Source organism: Pristiophorus japonicus, unplaced genomic scaffold, assembly GCF_044704955.1.
Source record: "Pristiophorus japonicus isolate sPriJap1 unplaced genomic scaffold, sPriJap1.hap1 HAP1_SCAFFOLD_113, whole genome shotgun sequence".
Taxonomy (NCBI): Eukaryota; Metazoa; Chordata; class Chondrichthyes; family Pristiophoridae; genus Pristiophorus; species Pristiophorus japonicus.
Window position 1 is genome coordinate 1,663,333 of NW_027250788.1, and position 5,555 is coordinate 1,668,887.

A 5,555-nucleotide genomic window follows, 5' to 3' on the forward strand; every position below is an offset into this window, starting at 1 on the left:
TAAGCTGCATTTGAAACCCGCAAACAACTCATTAATTATTATTTCTTCCCCAGTTCCAGAGCTCAGAGGGTTATTGTCGATCACTGGGATGGAAGCTACCTCAGCCCCGGGCCAAAGGTCCCCGTACACTGAGCACAGGCTCAGGAAAACCCCGGGGGAGAGGATATCCTGGTCAATGGGCCTTCCAGTAACACTGAACAAGTGCCAGGTCTGAAACTTTCCAGAGTAACAACTAGTATCTGTCGCAGCCAACAGTCAGGATGGCCGAGCGGTCTAAAATGCTGTGTTCAGATCGCAGTCTCTTCTGAAAGACGTGGGTTTGAAATGTTTGTGAAAGGAACTTTTTGGTGAACACTTCTCTCTGGGCACTGAGCTCAGCAGCAGTTTCTGTCGTGTCGTGGTTATCACATTTGCCTCACACGTGAAAAGTTCCTGGTTCAAGCCTGGGCAGAAACATTATTTCTCAAACAAAAACTTGTGTGCAATAAAATTGAAGAAAACTTGATTTGAATACCTTGTTGCATAAGCAATGAACATTTAAAACCAGTCTCCTCAAATACAGAGTGTGTAAAATCAGAAAAGGGATAAAACTTCTTCAAGGATTAAAGTTTCATGAAATATTGAAATTCAGTTATTGAAGCTTCAACTGTCTCTATTCGCATTTCTTTCATTCTATGAAACAACACGATCGGTTTATACCAGCTGCATTTGAAACCCGCAAACAACTTATTAATTATTCGCTCTTCTCCAGTTCCAGAGCTCAGAGGGTTATTGTCCATCCCTGGGATACAAGCTACCTCGGACCCAGGCCAAAGCTCCCCGTGCACCGAGCACAGGCTCAGTAAAACCCCGGGGGAGAGGGTATCCCGGTCACTGGGCCTTCCAGCAGCAGTGAATAAGTGCCCGGTCTGAAACGTTCCAGAGTAATAACTTGCAACTTCAGCATCGAACAGTCAGGATGGCCAAGCGATCTCAGGCGCTGCTTTCAGTATTTGATTAAATTATCAACTGTCGCTCAGTTTGCATTTTTTTCATTGTGCAAAAGAAGATCATGGGTTCATTCATGATGTTTTCCTCTGAAAGCAACATAAAAGTTTAAGGAAAAGTAATCAGCCAACGTTGGGTCTCTATCCCACGACCCTGCAAGTAACAGTCTCATGCTCTACCGACTGGGCTAGCCAGGCTTCGCAACATCTACCCTGTCAATCCCCTTCAGAATATTGTCCGTTTCAATGAGATCACCTCTCATTCTTCTAAACTCCAGAGAGTATCGGCATATTCTACACAATCTCTCACCAAAAGACAGTCCTCTCAACCAAAGAATCAATCTGGTGAACCTCCGTTGTACCACCTCCCAGGCAAGTGTATCCTTCCTCAGATAAGGAGACCAAAACTGTGTGCAGTTCTCCAGGTGTGGTCTCACAAGGGCCCTGTACAATTGTAGCAAGATTTCTTTACTCTTGTACTATGGGCTATATATTGGGTACTATGGGCCGAATATCCTGTTTTTCCTCTGATTCTCCGGTTGTATAAAAAGTCATTGAAATTCGATAGTTGCTCACCAAACATTTTTTATTTCCTTCAGTGTGCAACACATGTGGGTGTATTAATGATGATTGAAACAATTATTCAGCATCTCACAGACTTGAATTATTTTTGTCAACTTGCTCTGTAAAAATGCTTTCCCTGACCGGGAATCAAACCCAGGTCAAGGCAGTGAGAGCACCAAATCCTAACCACTAGACTACCAGGGAACACTGCTTGCAGCCTCTGCGATAGCTTTAAATATAGTCAGCTTACAATCACAACTGAGAATTGTGCGGTGACACGGTGTGCAACTGGATTTGCTGGGAGCAGCGTGGAGGCCCCCACCTGCGTGAGAACACCAGCGGCAGGTCGGAGCCATAAAAGGAGCGGTCAGCGGCGGCCAGGGAGCACAGAAAATAGAATCAGTAGTGAAGATAAAATCCCACGGTGCTCATTTTCAGATTCAACACAGTAGGGTTTCAAATAAAGTGAAAGAATTTTACAGTGAAAAGATTTGGAAGTGTTACTTATATTTGTATCTTTAATTAAACTTTGTGGCGTCTGACTCCCGTTCATGCCTCTGCTGAATAAGGAAGGAGGGATTGACGTTGACCAGCCTGCACTGCCCCTGATATTTGTGAGCTCATCCTTTATATTCATGGTTTCTCGCCCTTTGATGGGCTGCAGTGTAGCGGATATCACGTTGGCCTCACACGCGAAATGTCCCCGGTGGATCCGTTTTCTCTCACTGAAAGTTATCTATTTATTGAAGTGAAATAAAGAGCAATTAAGGAATAAGGGAGCCCTTTTGCCAGGAGAATAAATAGCAAATAAAAACAGCAATTGCTGGAAATCTCAGCAGGTCAGGAAGCATTTGTCAGGAGACTTAACTCACTTCGGATTGTTCCACGAGAGCAACTTTAAACATAATGTTGCCGCCTGGGATTGAACCAGGGACCTTTCGCGTGCAAAGCGAACGTGATAACCACTGCACTACAGAAACCTCTGACACAACAGCCCCAACAGAAGGGAGCTGACCAGTGAGCTCCCTCTGTGCTGATCGGGAATGTGTTGGCTCACGTTAAACAACTTCTGTCCCACACTGAAAGTTCTCAATCCTTCTCCTCCGCTGCCCTTCACAGAAATGTCACGGATCACCCAGCCACCGTGTTCACTTCCACATCCACACAGTGGGGCCACAGAGGCTCCTACCGTCTCCCCGCTATCAGCGAACTCAAAATTAAACCCGGAACACGTGTCCAGCAACGGGCAGAGAAACAAGAGAATCTGTAAGCTCGGTCCGTAACAGAAAGTAATGGGGTAATTCATGGTGATTACAGCAATTACTAATCGTCTCACAGACCTCAATTATTTTTATTTGACGAATTGATCGAGTATCGTTACCAGGTTAGTGCGCCGGATCTTAACCCCTCGACCACCAGGGAACAGTTACGATGCATGTAGATATATTTATATATATTTATATATGACCGTGAATATCAACGGCGAGCTGCCTAGGCCTCATGGCGCAACGGTAGCACGTCTAAATTTAAGTGAGAGAAATTATTTTCTACAGTGAAACCCATTTCATCGTTTGTTCCCTTTTAAACACTAGAAACTAAGACGAGGAATAAATAGAGAAATCAAAGCACAACGTTATAAACAAGAGGAAGAGAGAAGGGGAAATACTGTCCCCACCCAGAACTAATGCAAAAACCCCTCTGCTGCGCTCGGGGTGGCCACCCACAGCCTGGATACACTAACGTCCCAACAGCTCATTGACTGTTGGAGTGGGACCGTGCGGCTTCAGAAGACAGGTCGAAAAAGCAAAGTCACTGATTCGGTCTCATGTGCTCCGGCTACAAAGAATAGATACACACAATAACATGCTTTTATAATGGTTACACATTATCGCCATTCTTGTCAAGCAGTCGTTTCGTTGGTCCAGGGATATGATTCTCACTTCAGGGTTGTTAATGGAAATTTGCGAGAGATTCCACGTTTAAATACCGAATGAGCCCTTTCAATTTGCATAGAACTTATGCAAACAAGTGTTATGTATGTAAACCTGTAAATACCTTGTTTAACCACCAGAGGGCTCATCCCCTGGAGTCCCAAGAGATCCCACAATCCCTTGGGAGCAATTGTACTTAAGGAGGCCTCACAGGCTGGAGGAGCACTCTGGAGACCTGCAATAAAATACTAAGGTCACAAATTACTTTGAGCTCACAGTATCTGCTCAGACTCTTTATTCATGCACTACATCTGGTGATGAGATACAGATGACGAACCCCACCGCAACGATGCAGAGACCAATGGGCATCCTGGAGAAATTTTCGGAGGGAGATGATTGGGAAACCTTAGTGGAGCGACTCGACCAATACTTCGTGGCCAGCGAGCTGGAAAGAGAAGCGAATGCTGCCAAAGGAAGGGCGATTCACCTCACTGTTTGCGGGGCACCATCTTATGGCCTCATACAAAAGCTGCTTGCTCCAGCGAAATGCACAGAGAAATCGTATGTTGATTTGTGCACACTGGTCCGGGAGCATCTTAACCTGCAGGAAAGCGTTCTGATGGCGAGGTTCCGGTTCTACATGTGCAAAAGGTCAGAAGGCCAGGAAGTGGCGAGCTATGTCGTCGAGCAAAGACACCTTGCAGGCATTTGGAATTTGAAGGACATTTGGAGCACATGCTCAGGGACTTCTTTGTACTTTGCATTGGCCATGAAGTAACACTTCGTAAACTAATTTTGACAGTCGAGACCCCAACCTTGAGTAAAGCCATAGCGATAGCCCAAGCGTTTATCGCCACCAGTGACAATACCAATCAAATCTCTCAGCACACGAGTGCTGTACAAGTACTGTGAACAAAGTATTGTTGTTTTCAAATCGTTACGTACAGGGCAGGCCTCACATGCCTGCAGCTGTACGTCTGCAGATGTCTCAGAGTCCACCATCAAGGGTGATGAATGCTACGCCATTAACACCTTGTTGGCGCTGCGGGGGTGATCATCGTTTCCATTCATGCCGCTTCAAAGGGTACGTTTACAAGGGCTGTGGAACAATGGGACACCTGCAACAAATGTGCAGGCAAGCTGCAAACCCTGCTAATCCTGCAAACCACTATGTTGCAGAGGAGGGCAGATCCACGGCAAATCACAACGAACCAGAGCATCAGACCGAGGAGGTAGATGTATATGGGGTGCATACATTTACCACAAAGTGCCCCCGATAATGTTGAAGGTTGAATTAAATGGACTCCCTGTGTCAATGGAGCGAGACATGGACACGAACCAGTCCATTATGAGCAGAAAGACTTGATAAATTGTGGTGCAGCAAGGCCTCAAGGCCAGTACTGACTCCCATTCGCACTAAACAGAGAACTTACACAAATGAACTGATTCCCGTAATCGGCAGTGCTACTGTAAAGGTCTCCTACGATGGAGCGATACACAAGTTACCACTCTGGGTGGTACCGGGCGATGGCCCCACGCTGCTCGGCAGGAGCTGGCTGGGGAATATACGCTGGAACTGGAACGACATCCGTGTGCTCTCGCCCGTCGACAACATTTCGTCTGCCCAGGTCTTAAACAAATTCCCCTCGTTGTTCGAACCAGGCATCGTGAAGTTCCAAGGAGCAAAAGTGCAGATCTACCTAATTCCCCGGGGCGCGACCGATCCATCACATAGCGAGAGCAGTACCGTACATGATGAGAGAGAGGGTGGAGATCGAGCTGGACAGGCTGCAACGAGAGGGCATCATTTTGCTGATCATATTCAACGAGCGGACCAGTCCGATTGTTCCAGTCCTCAAGGGAGAGGGCACCGTCAGATTCTGTGGTGATTACAAAGTAACTATCAAATGTTTCTCCCTTCAGGATCAATACCCACTACCAAAGGCAGACAACCTTTTTGCGACGCTGGCGGAGGAAAGACGTTCACGAAGCTGGACTTGACCTCAGCCTACATGACGCAGGAGCTGGAGGAATCATCGAAGGGCCTCACCTGCATCAACACGCACAAAGGTCT

General features: G+C 46.6%; 1 non-coding gene across 1 annotated transcript; it reads right to left on the bottom strand.

The window, feature by feature from the left end:
- Positions 1 to 2,457: 2,457 nt before the first annotated feature.
- trnaa-ugc (transfer RNA alanine (anticodon UGC)) lies at positions 2,458 to 2,530 on the bottom strand. Its single transcript has one exon. It is a non-coding gene; the product is annotated as a tRNA-Ala (tRNA).
- Between the last annotated feature and the right edge of the window lie 3,025 nt (positions 2,531 to 5,555).